Source organism: Schistocerca gregaria, chromosome 9 (genome assembly GCF_023897955.1).
Source record: "Schistocerca gregaria isolate iqSchGreg1 chromosome 9, iqSchGreg1.2, whole genome shotgun sequence".
NCBI classification, from domain to species: Eukaryota; Metazoa; Arthropoda; class Insecta; order Orthoptera; family Acrididae; genus Schistocerca; species Schistocerca gregaria.
Genome location: NC_064928.1, coordinates 210,335,917 through 210,351,259, shown reverse-complemented (window position 1 = coordinate 210,351,259; position 15,343 = coordinate 210,335,917). Strand labels below are relative to the sequence as shown.

General features: G+C 37.9%; 1 long non-coding RNA gene and 1 other non-coding gene across 10 annotated transcripts in view; one reads left to right on the top strand and one right to left on the bottom strand.

Moving 5' to 3' along the window:
* The window catches only part of LOC126291928 (uncharacterized), a 220,732-nt gene extending 213,473 nt beyond the window's left edge, over positions 1-7,259 (bottom strand). For all 9 annotated transcript variants that reach the window (XR_007551931.1, XR_007551932.1, XR_007551928.1 and 6 more), the window contains exons 1-2: positions 7,176-7,259; positions 1,667-1,715 (exon numbers count right to left, since the gene is read on the bottom strand). This is a non-coding gene — a long non-coding RNA (uncharacterized LOC126291928). The remainder of the gene's footprint in view (positions 1-1,666; positions 1,716-7,175) is intronic.
* A 2,000-nt stretch (positions 7,260-9,259) lies between these two features.
* Positions 9,260-9,332, top strand: Trnaa-cgc (transfer RNA alanine (anticodon CGC)). The gene has a single exon. It is a non-coding gene; the product is annotated as a tRNA-Ala (tRNA).
* Positions 9,333-15,343: the final 6,011 nt, after the last annotated feature.

Sequence of the window (15,343 nt, the reverse complement as noted above, 5' to 3'; positions counted from 1 at the left end):
AGAATAGTTAATGGTCACAATCAAGCAGTGATAAAAATCTTAATTGTATTTTACTCGCTAGCATGTTCGCAGACTAGCTCCAGAGCATTTGTATACATGTAACATCTATTATGGCACCTCATTTTTGTATGAGTAAGGTGGTCCCAAACTCTTAGGAACACTGAGGAGAACAAAAATAAACAGACAATAGCTAACGAACCTATAAACTTTTGACTTGCTCACTCCACAGCTGAGGCTGTATCTATTACACTACCAAAGTGTGAATCTGCCATGTCATTTATTAAATTCACCAATGGGTTATTGATAATTTATACTAAGAATGGCCATTTTTGTATCTCATGAAAGCACCATTGCCTTAATAGTGCACACTTTCATAAAAAGCAAGTTTTAATAGCATAACAACAAAATATGAAAATTCTTTAACCATTACATTACGTTTCCCACCATGTTCTTACAACATATTGTACCAGTAATGACATTTTCAAGAGATCCTCCATGCCTGTGCCCTGAAAGATTTATTGATAGGTTCTAAGTTATGAAAGCCACTAAACATGAGCTTCAGTTGATTAGAATTAAAGTCCATATATCATTTCCCAAATATTGCTCGAGATGCAGACATGACAGAAGACATCTGACGGCAAAGGCTGATGTGACAGTCTTCAGGAATCCTGTAGTAGCTGAACTCCGTAGCAGCCGCATCTCACAGCACAGTTGAGAGACCCAACTACTCCTGTCCAAAAAACATCACTCGTAGTATTTCACTACAAGCTCTCATATCCAAATTCACTGGCTTCACAAATGCAAGGCAAATATCTCCTCAACCTATACCCCAAACTACACTTTAGATCACGGTCAATACAACCTCCATTCCGAAAGTAATGTCTATGTAAAAATAATACTGCCTAGGTTCTCTTCCTAACTGCAACATCACACTGCTCATCTTATTATGGGATGAAGCTGACATCGAGTAACATGTCCAAATGACCGTTAAGCACATTTGAGTTCGAAAGGGACTAGGCTAATCCAAGTACCTGAATTCATACCTTCTTCCACTTGAGAACTATCACTTATGGCAGTTTACAAGTTTTCTATGTAACAAAGTGACAATTACAACATATTACTTTACTTCCACATAAATCTGAGTGCCTTTGAGCCTCACCAGTGCTAATTATCTGTTTTTCTGAGAAACAGCTATTCTGTCACTAAGGAATCTATCAACCTATCCTTTTTGAGATAATTACAGAAAGGCCACTCCACAGACTTTACAAAATATGGGCCTACCATTCATTTGATATAGTTTAACTTAACTACGTTAAACGGCTTGATTTATTGGAAAAGCAGTCTTCAATCCTTTGACATAATATTACCATTTCAGTAGCTACAGTCAAACCATTTAATTCTGTGAAGAGATCTAATGTTTCTTAGCTTAACCATTTCCAATGCATTTATTGTGCTTCAGACAATAAGTGAAATTTACTAGTGTGTAGTAACACTTCGATCAGCATCAAACATTAAAATGCAGCTGCATTTAAATAGTGCTAGCATGAGTAAATGTCACACTGCTGTTTAGTGAAAAATAACTCCAAAGCACACAGTACAATGACAGGCATTAATGAAAAACATACTTTCAGCACAAGATGTGCTAATGCAACTTGCAGATACATACCGGTACAACATCTCTATCTCGTCAGGAAACTGTTGACAGCATGGGCACTCTGGAAGGGAAAAAAAGCATACATCATTACTTCATCACAAATATCTGAACAGAGGTTAACTGATTGATCTTATTTTAACTTTTACTAATGACATGCACACTAGTCCAAAACATTCCTACAATTTACACATCTCCACTGTGTATCCATAACATGTACAAGAGACACTGGATAGGACTTTTACCTAACTTTTCATACACAGCAACTTTATAAAGATTAATTTATCTCTACACTAAATCTAGTACCAGCAACTAACAACTAACAACATTATATTTAAAGTGAGTGCAAAGCAGCATTTACCTATCTTGGACTGTATCAAAAACATAGTTTAGTACAATTTTTGAGTCGTCGTTTACATTATTTGTATGTGGTGCTTTATTGAATTTGTCCCCGGTAAAGCAAAACTTCAAAGGTTATGTCCATCAGTAAAAGCAGTTCCTCATTTATATCAAGGTCAGTGTGTAAGAACAACATCTAAGTTTATTGTTGACACCACGACTGAAGGAAAATCTGACAAGCTCTACTATCAAAGATGTTTTCTTTGAAATCAACATGGCCCATGAAAAATTAAATGACAATCATGGAAAAATCATATGCACCTTCAGCAACTCTGGATGCCAGGATCATATGAATTCTGTCAAACTGATGGGTTTCATGATTGTGCTCTTACGAAGTATTTGTGATCCACGAAGGACATTGCGAGACTAAATGGTGCATTAACTGCCCAGCAGCTTGGGACAGTATTATGCACCATTACATAGCCACATTAGTTATGTCCCACTGTTACAGGGATGCTTCATGCTAATGAAAATGAAGCTGTCACGGTCATAACATCAAGCAGAAGAGTGGCAACCGTGTAGCAACAAATCTAAGTTCAATAATGAAAGCAAAAAATAAAAAATTGTATATTTCCCTAGTTTTGTCCACAAATTCTAGACACAAAGTCTTTTCCTCAGTTTTTGCCACTACATATTATAAAACTGTGGCTGTCTTAACTATATTATCAATTTTCTGAAAAGTAATTTGTTCTTTATACATGCACACAAGAAAAATGTGCATGTAGTAGATAAAACTTCTTGTTGCTGTTGTTGTCGTCATCATCTTCAGTCCTGAGTGGTTTGATGCAGCTCTCCATGCTACTCTATCCTGTGCAAGTTTCTTTATCTCCCAGAACCTACTGCAACCCACATCCTTCTGAATCTGCTTAGTGTAGTCATCTCTTTGTCTCCCTGTACGATTTTTACCCTCTACACTGCCCTCCAATACTAAATAGGTGCTCCCTTGATGCCTCAGAACATGTCCTACCAACTGATAGCTTCTCCTTGTCAAGTTGTGCCACAAAATTCTCTTCTCCCCAATCCTATTCAATACTTCCTCATTAGTTATGTGATCTACTCATCTAATCTTCAGCATTCCTCTGTAGCACCGCATTTCAAAAGCTTCTATTCTCTTCTTGTCCAAACTATTTATCGTCCATGTTTCACTTCCATACATGGCTACACTCCAAATACTTTCAAAAACCACTTCCTGACAAACCTACACTCAATGTTAAATTTCTCTTCTTCAGAAACGCTTTCCTTTCCATTGCCATTCTACATTTTATATGCTCTCTACTTCAACCATCATCAGTTATTTTGCTCCCCAAATAGCAAAACTCATTTACTACTTTAAGTGTCTCATTTCCTAATCTAATTCCTTCAGCATCACCGGACTTAATTCGACTACATTCCATTATCCTCGTCCTGCTTTTGTTGATGTTCATCTTATATCCTCCTTTCAAGACACTGTCCATTCTGTTCAACTGCTCTTCCAAGTCCTTTGCTGTCTCTGACAGAATTATGATGTCTTCGGTGACCCTCAAAGTTTTTATTTCTTCTCCATGAATATTAATACCTACTCCAAATTTTTCTTTGGTTCCTGTACTGATTGCTCAATATACAGATTGAATAACATCAGGGAGAGACCACAACCCTTTCTCACTCCCTTCCCAACCACTGCTTCCCTTTCATGCCCCTCGATTCTTATAACTGCCTTCTGGTTTCTGTACAAATTGTAAATAGCTTTTCACTCCCTGTATTTTACCCCTGCCACCTTCAGAATTTGAAAGAGAGTATTCCAGTCAACATTGTCAAAAGCTTTCTTTAAGTCTACAATTGCTAGAAACGTAGGTTTGCCTTTCCTTCATCATTCTTCTAAGGTAAGTTGTAAGGTCAGTATTGCCTCACGTGTTCCAGTATTTCTACGGAATCTAAACAGATCTTCCCTGAGGAAGGCTTTTACTACTTTTTCCATTTGTCTGCAAAGAATTCGTGTTAGTATTTTGCAGCTGTGGCTTATTAAACTGAATGATCGGTAATTTTGACATCTGTCAACACCTGCTTTCTTTGGGATTGAAATTATTATATTCTTCTTCAAGTCTGAGGGTATTTCGCCTGTCTCATACATCTTGCTCACCAGATGGTAGAATTTTGTCAGGACTGGCTCTCCGAAGGCCGTCAGTAGTTCCAATGGAATGTTGTCTACTCCAGGGGCCTTTTTTCAACTCAGGTCTTTCAGTGCTCCGTCAAATTCTTCACGCAGTATCGCATCTCCCATTTTGTCTTCATCTACATCCTCTTCCATTTCCATAATATTGTCCTCAAGTACATCGCCCTTGTATAGACCCTCTATATACTCCTTCCACCTTTCTGCTTTCCCTTCTTTGCTTAGAACTGGGTTTCCATCAAAGCTCTTGATATTCATGCAAGTGGTTCTCGTATCTCAAAAGGTCTCTAATTTTCCTGTAGGCAGTATCTATCTTACCCCTAATGAGATAAGCCTCTACATCCTTACATTAGTCCCCTAGCCATCCCTGCTTAGCGTTTTTGCACTTCCTGTCAATCTCATTTTTGAGATGTTTGTATTCCTTTTAGCCTGCTTCATTTGCTGCAATTTTGTATTTTCTCCTTTCATCAATTAAATTCAATATTTCTTCTGTTACCCAAGGATTTCTACTAGCCCTCGTCTTTTTACCTACTTGATCCTCTGCTGCCTTCACTACTTCATCCCTCAAAGCTACCCATTCTTCTTCTACCGTATTTCTTTCCCCCATTCCTGTCAATTGCTCCCTTATGCTCTTCCTGAAACTCCGTACAACCTCTGGTTCTTTTAGTTTATCCATGTCCCATCTTAAATTCCCAACTTTTTGCAGTTTCTTCAGTTTTAATCTACAGGTCATAACTGATAAATTGTCAGAGACCACATCTGCCCCTGGAAATGCCTTACAATTTAAAACCTGGTTCCTAAATCTGTCTTACCATTATATAAACTATCTGATACCTGTTAGTATCTCCTGGCTTCTTCCATGTATACAGCCTTCTTTTATGATTCTTGAACCAAGTGTTACCTATGATTAAGTTGTGCTCTGTGCAAAATTCTACCAGGCGGCTTTCTCTTCTATTTCTTTGCCCCAGTACATAATCACCTACTACGTTTCCTTCTCTCCCATTTCCTACTACCGAATTCCATTCACATATGACTTCAATTTTCATCTCCCTTCACTATCTGAATAATTTCTTTTATTTGATCATACATTTATTCACTTTCTTCGTCGTCTGCAGAGCTAGTTGGCATATAAACTTTTACTACTGTAGTAGGTGTGGGCTTCGTATCTATCTTGGCCACAATAATGCGTTCACTATGCTGTTTGTAGAAGCTTACCCGCATTCCTACTTTCCTATTCATTATTAAAAACTTACAGCAATTCAATGGAACAATTGGGTAGTATTCTAATTAAAGGCTGAGAAAAATCTGCCTTTTCAATACATTTTTGCATAGATTCACTAGAGATTTTCCTTACAGTGCAGCACTGAACCAAGTCCATCATCACACCACCCCTGAAGACAGAATGTGGGCCACTGTGCACAATATATTCTAGGGGATATAGGTACGAATTTTTAATTCTCTATGTTCAGAGAGTACTATAAAACGCTTGGAGTAGCAGTCATTTTCTCAGTAACAACTTCCAGCACAACTTTTCTGCGAAAATACTTTTATTTCTTATTCTTTGGTTGACTCAAACATTTAGCTAACAAATTGTATTTTCGTAACTTATTGTTTATTTTACTATACTTCAGGGATAAATATAAGATGCTCAGGCAAGAATTATGTTTATCTTGGTATAACAATATGAAAACTATTTTAAATAAGCCTACTTAGAAGTAGCAAAGTTAGTATCTGTATTACGGATACTTTCAACAAATTTTTAAAAGTTGCCAAAAACAATGTATGTACTTGTGGCTACAAGCATGGCCATAACAGGGTAACAATACTATGGAGCTGCTGACTTTGGCTTGTCTTTGGGCACTACCATATTGAACTAAGAAATAAAACTATAATATTTAACCAATATATACCAACAGACCAAGTTTCTTATCTCTTATTTAAATGCTTAGAATATGCCAAATCAGTTGTATATTGCTTAAGGAGAAACTATAAAACCGCAACACAGACCTTTTCACAAAATTATGACACTTAATAGAAACAAGTGCTTCCATGTCTAATTGAATAGCACTTCATGTTTTTGTAATAAGCTATTGTAAAATTGATATTCAAAAGAAGCTTAAAATTCATCAGGCCTAACTGCATCCAAGTACGCATAAGAGGTTTAGCAAGCCAAACTGGAGCCTCGAGACTATATCCTCAATGTGAACAATCATTTCTAAGAATTAAAAACTATACTCATGTATAAACTACGAACGTGACCACGAGTCTCTTCTGTCATTACTGGTAAATAACGCAAATGTATTAATACTGACGCAAGATGCAGCACATTATCTGTATAACTTTCGGGTGAATTTTGCAGTCATGTTCAACGACTACGCAGCAGCATATGGAAGTAAACTATGGCTCGTTCGTAATTACCTTATAGCCTATGTGCACATCTTACATTGTACACTTAAGCATGTGACCAGTACCATTAAAATTAATTGAAAGAAAAAAGGTGCCAGTTTCAGGAGGGTGTGTAGGTATCAAGAGGGGAAAATATGGTTGACATTCTGTCGCAATACACACAGGAAATTAGCCACAGTTTATGTATAATTTCTGTGTAGGACGGCGGAAGCTTCTAGAATGGCACATGAATAGAATCGTGCACATGATTACGCTGTTTAGACTAATAGAAACCGATGTCAGATATGGTATTTAGTATATAACGCAAGGTATCACAAACCAACATCGAATGATACCATACTAATGGCAATTTAATCCATGTTTTCTATGTCAGGTAAGGCTAACGTAATGAAACAGTAACAGACGAATGATAAGTTGGTTACGGAGAATTACTTAGAAATCCTAACACCGTGAACAAATTGCTGCGCAAGTAGATTAATGCGAAATGAAACACGACGCGTTCCACTGCCTTATTTAACTAGTCCGATAGCTCGTCCTCTATCCCCAAACCAATCTGTAGTTTATGTGGCTTACCCATTATGCTTCCGCTACCACTCAGCCAAATAACACTGACGACTGCTACACCAAGACTGACGTCTAACTAGAACTGCGCGCTCCGCCTTGGCGGAAATCAGTGACTCATCTTTGCTTCAATGCCGCCAACCTTACCACCGGCATCAGCACGCACAACTTTCAAGCGCAGTCGGAAATTACTGAAAATTTTTCGAAATGACCTCAAATGAAATCATTCTTGCTGGCGTTATTCGGTTCGTTCGATTAAAGATGTTGTGATATATCATGACTGTTTGCAAATGGTCTTACTGCGCAAGCGCAATGCCGTGATCGTCCTGACATCTTTGTTGTCTTTCCGTTACTCGAACCCACGTTTTGTATTTTCAGAACGCGAAACATCCTCCACCATTATATTCGATTTCATTCTTTCGAAGCTACATTACCATATTTTACATATAACGTATTGTAAGTCCAGATAAGCATGGTAATAAAATGACATGCTTAGTTGCACTGCAAATTCCACATCGTTGTATGAACGTATTACCTTCAGTCTAGTTCTGTCGCTTAATTTGGGAGGCACAAATCCCATCATTGTACACATATAATAGACATAAAATAGTTACAAAGTTGTACAAGTGGAGCTCAGTTTCAACAGGTCGGAACAATATTTAAAAAAGCACAAATTCCCTCTAATATTACCTTTCGTTTGACTCTCGCAATCAATTTTCGAAATGGTATTTACATCTTGATGTACGCAATTGGTGCATTAAGGTATAACAGATGTCACGATAGATAATGACTTTGTGTGTATTCACCCTCCACACACGGGTAGCAAAGAAAAACATTGAGATGGTTGCAGACCGCGTAGCCTGCATGCAAAAAACATTCTCTCACATCCAATTTGCATGACTGCTTAATTTTCAACTTGCTAATTTCGTATCTCTTTGATCGTGTATGAGAATAAAGATATGTTTTAACAGATAGTGATGAAGCAAACAGGCTCTACTATTCTCGGTAAAAAATGTGTTTCATTTATGTTGACAAGTTGTACATTTGAATTCCTTGTTAGAAAGTTTTCTTTTTTATATAGAAGTTTCTGTTGTGTGAAGATGGAGATTCATTCTTTTTTCTTTATTAGGAGTATTCCGTTAATTGCTGTTATTTCCAGACAGGCTTAGATGTTCTTAGTGTATAGCCACTGCCAAGTACCGGTCATTCCTCTCGTGGTTGTTTTCTAAGGTAATGATTATGACGATAAAACACTATATGCTGTTAGTCCGTAATTTACCAAAGAATGGAATTTTATAAATTTAAGGTTTAAACGACTGTATTTAAGAAGTAACATGAAGCCTAGAGAAGGTAACACGTATATGTCGAAATATTCCTTGTGAAGGCAGTGTTTCATTCCGCATTACTGACCAATTTCTACTGCGCAGCCATTTTCAAGTAAAAGTGCATCAGTGTTCGTGCATAAAGCAGTAACAGATCGTAGAAACATCACATGTCATACAAGAAATAAAACATTAGAGAATACAGCATTAATATCAAATTTTGTAAACCACACTACAAAAAAACATATCAGTAATCATAGTTACAAAATGCATCCGTAGGCTAGGGCCAGATTCATATTGAGGTAGCTCTATTTGGTGTTACGCTTTCCACTGTGATTTTCGGATGCCCAGTTTTCCTAGAGTATTCTCTCGTAAATTATTGTTTCTCGTGGTATTTTATATGATCTGTTAATGCTGTAAGTACGATAAAACGAAAATGGAGACTCGAGGCTGAATGAACAATTGAAACTAGGCAACAATAAGAAATGAAACGTTTTGTTTCAAATAAATTGATATGCTCCACGGAGAAGAATAGGCTATTTCAGTTAAATATATACTTAACCACGGGAAAAATCAGATTTGTAGAAGCACAAGTTTTTCAAAAATAACTGCAACGTTCTACAAGTGATTTATGCTTGCTTTGCTAATAATCAAATCAGAATAAGTCATTACAACAAATAAAACATGCGAAGTGAATATATTTAAATTCACTCGACAGCTCCCATCCACAGCAGCCACATTTGTTTTCGTTTGATGCTTCTTATGCACATACGGAGCGAGGTGGCGCAGTGGTTAGCACGCTGGACTCGCATTCGGGAGGACGACGGTTCAATCCCGTCTCTGGCCATCCTGATTTAGGTTTTCCGTGATTTCCCTAAATCGTTTCAGGCAAATGCCTGGATGGTTCCTTTGAAAGGGCACGGCCAATTTCCTTCCCCATCCTTCCCTCACCCGAGCTTGCGCTCCGTCTCTAATGACGGGACGTTAAACACTAATCTCCTCCTCCTCCTCTTATGCACAGAAGCGAGCAATAAGAATTGTGTGTGGAGTACATCCTAGGCACTCGTTCAGGGATCTGTTTAAAGCTCTACAAATCCTTACAACACCTGCCCAATATATTTTTTCTCTGATGTGCTTTGTTTCAAAAAATAATAACTTAATCAAAATCAATACCTCATACCACCGTTATAACACCCGAAGGAAACTGGATATGCAATATGAGCTAAAAGGGAAAAGCATGGTCAAGAAGGGGGTTTTATACAGTGGCACCAAGATTTTTAATGCCCTCCCACCGCACATTAAAGAACTGGTTGGAAACATGCCAAAGTTTAAAGAAAATCTGAAGCAGTTCCTTTTAGATGTATCTTGTCACAGTATTGATGAATTTCTTAGCAAAAATGCATAGAGTCTCTTGTTTGTGCAGAGAGGGATGGGTCAGCACCAAAGGAGAGAATAAAGACTGTGGGTGTGTCGGTGGATTATGGGGCTGTGTGGTGCTGATGTGTGAACAGGTATGGCAGTAGGGGGCTGTAGGACAATGAATAACAAAGATTAAGGACGGGGGAGGTTACAGGAACATATGATATTTTACAAGGAGTGTTCCCACTTGTACAGTTTAGTAAAGCCGGCGTTGCTTGGAATGATCCAGGTGTAACACGTTGTAAGCAGTCATTAAAATACTCAGCAACTGGGTGATCCAGCTGTTTCTTGGCCACAGTCTATTGGTGGCCATTCATGCTTGTTGGTTGTCATGCCCACATAGAATGTGGCACAGTGGTTACAGTTTAAATTGTAGAACACTTGCCTGGCTTCACAGGTAGCGCTGCCTATGCTGGGATAGGTGATGCTAGTGAATGGACTGGAGTAAGTGGTGATGGGACGATGTATGGGACAGGTCTAGCATCTAGGTCTATTACAGGGGTATGGACCATGAGGTAAGGGGTTAAGAGGTGGGGTTGTGTAAGGATTTTCTGTTGTTTGATACAATTATATTCTCATATATCATAAGGCAGAATTGTCAGTTCTGTTAAAAATAAACACAAATTTAAAAAGTTAAATACAGCAACAGGTGGCAAAAAAATTCTCAACAGTATCATTGAATGGTTTTCTGCAAATAGTCTCACCCTCAATTTAAAAAAAAAAAAGGCACAACATGTTTGGTTCTGCTCAACTAGGGGCACTATGCCAGTGGAAAGTGTAACATGTGTTTAGTAAATAATAAAAAGGGTGGAAACTTCAATATTCTTAGGTGTCCATATTGATGAGAATTTAAATTGGAAAAAAGCACATTTTGAAACTATTAAAACCTCTTACTTCAGCCACATTTGCATGTAGAATCATTGCAAATTTTTGGGAGAGCCAAATCAGTAAAATGACATACTTTTGCAATTTTTAATAATGTTCTGGGTTAACTCATCTTCAGGAAAGAGTCTTCATTCCACAAAAATGCACTAAATCAGCTAACTCATACAAATACCTGGGTGTAACACTTTTTAGGGATATGAAATGGAATGATCACGTAGGTTCTGTTATGGATAAAGTGGGTGGCAGACTTTGGTGTATGGTGGAATACTGTATAAATGCAATATGTCTACCAAAGAGATTGCTTACAAATCACTCGTGTGACTGGTATTAGAATATTGCTCAAATATGTTATGTGGACATGTGTCTGGAAACACTTACTTTCCATGTTAGAGCTCATTTTATTACTCCTCTTCAAATGACATTAATCATGGAATGGAAACACACAGCAACAGAACTTACCAGTGTGACTTCAAACACTTTGCTACAGGAAATGTTCAAAATGTCCTCCATAGTGAGGATTCACCCATCCACCCTCCGTCGCATGGAATTCCTGATGCAGCCCTGGAGAATGGTGTATTGTATCACAGCCTTCCACAATACGAGCACGAAGAGTCTCTACATTTGGTACTGTGGTCGCGTACACAAGAGCTTTCAAATGCCCCCATAAATGAAAGTCAAGAGGGTTGAGGTCAGGAGAGGGTGGAGGCCATGGAATTGGTCTGCCTCTACCAATCCATTGGTCACCGAATCTGTTGTTGAGAAGCGTGCGAACACTTCGACTGAAATGTGCAAGAGCTCCATTGAACATGAACCACATGTTGTGTCGTACTTGTAAAAGCACATGTTCTAGCAGCACAGGTAGACTATCCCGTATAAAATCATGATAACGTGATCCACTGAGCATAGGTCGAAGAACATGGGGCCCAATCGAGAAATCTCCAACAATGCCTGCCCAAACGTTCACAGAAAATCTGTTTTGATGACGTGATTGCACAATTGCGTGCGGATTCTCGTCAGCCCACACATGTTGATTGTGAAAATTTACAATTTGATCAAATTGGAATGAAGCGTCATCCGTAAGGAGAACAGTTGCACTGAAATGAGGATTGACACATTGTTGGATGAACCATTCGCAGGAGTGCACCCGTGGAGGTCAATCAGCTGCTGATAGTGCCTGCACCCGCTGTACATGGTACGGATACAACTGGTTCTTCAGTAGCACTCTCCATACAGTGACGTGGTCAACGTTATGTTGTACAGCAGTAACTTCTCTGACGCTGGCATTAGGGTTATCGTCAACTGCATGAAGAATTGCCTCGTCCATTGCAGGTGTCCTCGTCGTTCTAGGTCTTCCCCAGTCGCGAGTCATAGGCTGGAATGTTCCATGCTCCTTAAGACACCGATCAAGTGCTTTGAATCTCTTCCTGTCGGGACACCTTCGTTCTGGAAACCTGTCTCGATACAAACATACCGCGCCATGGCTATTGCCCCGTGCTAATCCATACATCAAATGGGCATATGCCAACTCCCCATTTGTAAACATTGCACTGACTGCAAAACCACGTTTGTGATGAACACTAACCTGTTGATACTACGTACTGATGTGCTTGATGCTAGTACTGAAGAGCAATGAGTCACATGTCAACACAAGCACCGAAGTCAACATTACCTTCCTTCAATTGGGCCAACTGGCGGTGAATTGAGAAGTACAGTACATAATGACGAAACTAAAATGAGCTCTAACATGGAAATTAAGTGTCTCTGGACACATGCATATTGTCACATCCTACATGGCATAATGCAATGTTAATTAAACCTATGAAGCTTTGAGTAGCTAACTAAGTAACAGAGTAGTATTTAGAAGTAATTTTTTATCATGAAAAATGGTAAACAAACAGCATGTTTTCATATTTTGATAAAACCTGTATGTTTCACAAAAACAACTTACGATCAAACTAAGCAATACATTTGGAACTTAAGGAAATGTTAGCTACAAAATCCAAATTTTAAATTACAAGAAAATCATCATTATAGGTTTTGCATTATTTGATCCACCATTAAAGTACTCGTTTGTACAGAAAATCATGAAACCTAAGGTAATCATTATTATGTGCTGATTTCGTGATATATTACATGTAAAACCACAGTTATGGAAACTTAGGTAATTGGCTTTTTAATTACAACCCTACAAAATGTATTGTAAATAGATATTATATTTTCATACTTTGTCAAAATCTGTTAACTTCATCAAAAAAAAAAAAAAAAAAAAAAAAAAAAAAAAAAAAAGCTTAATGAGGATATCGAGGAATATGTATGGAACTTACGAAAATGTCATCCACAAAAGCAAATTTGTAACTAGGAAGAAAATCAATATTTTGCATTTTGCATTAATGGATCAGGTATAAAAGATAATTTTGCATAATAAATTATGAAATACACTATTTACAACCACTATGTATCAATTTGGCAATTCAAAATAAGTACCAAAGAGGTTTAAAGTGGTGTTAGTTTAGAAAACCTGGATCCAGCCTGCAAAGATAGGTTTACACCCTGGATTCTACATGGAGAACTACCAAATGTGAGATTAGTATTCCAGTCTACTAAAATTACTTGTAGTGACAAATACTTGTTTCAAGGTTCACTGCTAGTTATATGTAAAGTATAAACATTCATGCTTGATTTGTAGATGGTACATAATGCTATGCACAGTATACATTAACAGTGGTGGCAAGTGAAAGTTTATAAACTTAGCACCTTTGGAGATGCTTCCACTATTGGCCTGAAAGCCAATGATCATGCCATTTTGTATCAAATAACTCACCCTGTCTCTGTAGCATGACAATGACTGTACTTTTTCTCACATTGCCCCCCCCCCCCTCACCCACATTGACATACTTCATATAACCTGCACTGCTAGTGCTGCCACATGGTGTCTGTGAGTAGTTATTATACAGTGACGTCAACCATAGGTGATGGTCACATTAATGTGACCTTGTGACCTGACTGCGTATATCTAAACAGTAATAGGAAAAAATAATTTAATAGGATAGATAATTAAAAAATCTACTCACCAAGTGGTGGCAGAAAAAATGTAAAAGAAGGTTATAATTAGGCAAGGTTCCAGAGCCAGTGGCTCCTTGTTCAGACAGAAGGGTGGAAGGGGAAGAAGGGGGATGAAGGGAAAGGACTGGAGAGGTCTAGGAAAAACAGGTATATTTCAGGAAAGTGACCCACAACTGCGGTCAGGTGAAACTTACAGCAAGGGATGGGAAGGAAAGTCTTTCCTTCTCATCCCGTGTGGTAAGTCTCGCCTGACCTGCAGTTCTGGGTGACTTTCCTGAAATCTACCCCTTTTCCTAGACCTCTCCAACCCTTTTCCTTTTGCTTCAACTCTTCTGCCTGAAGAAGGAGCCACTGGCTCATAAGGCATGCCTAATTATATCCTTTTTTATGTGTGTCCCACCACTTGGTAAGTAGATATTTTATTTACCCATCCAATTAAATTATTTTACCAGTAATAGGAAAAGGATGATAGCAGAATCTTCAATAGGAGGACACCAAACCTCATGGGCATATTCCTGTAGTCATTTTCATGACAGCAGCACTTTTTTAGACTAATTCAGATTTAAGGTTATCAGTATTAAAATAATTAAATGTACCTGAAAATTCAGAGTTTAAAAATGTGAAGACAAGAGAAGGGTAAAATACACATATTCCAACAAAGTATTACAAGGCTAAAAAATAAAACCAATGAACTATATGTTTTTCTGAATATAATTTGATAACAGACAGAGATATGCTGAATATGGATGGATATAATGTAGCATCCAGTTACTGCATATTAGGTGTAGTGAAAGGAGGAGTTGCTATTTAATTTAGGATGGGATATAAAGACAATGACACTTGTTGATTTTGCAGTGATCAGCATTTTGAAAATTGTGATGCAGAAGTACATTTTCATGGAATGGCAATAACCATAGTCACAATATACAGCGCTCCATCTGGAAATTTTCAGTTATTTATGAAACAACATTGTGCGTGATCAAATTTCTTGATTATTAAGCAGAATGAGGTAATATTAAGTGGAGATTTAAATTTAATTTTTTAAGAGCATACTTTATGCTAGCGTTATAATGGAGACCCTTGGCATTTCATAGAATCTGGCTCCCCTCATATGATTTGCAACAAGAGTTATGGAAACCAGGAGCACTGCTTTTGACAACATTTTTATAGGTATATCAAGACTGCAAATTTCTAGTTTAATTCCCATAGGTAATGGAATGGCCTCTCAGACCACGATGCTCAATTGCCGGTGTTCAGAGTGCATCACATAAGTAAAAAAATTGGAAAACTACCAGGGAGTCGATTTTAACCAGGGAAATGATTAAGCCAATGACTAATAACAGTATGGTTGCAGTTAAATGCACTTTATTATTTACAGTGGTACAACCTCATAAAAGTTTAACAGGCCTAAAGCTGTCTGCCGCCACACTGGTTAAAGAATCTTATCTCCTCCACTGCTGCTATAGCTGGTGAAGTCTCCGCAACACCTTC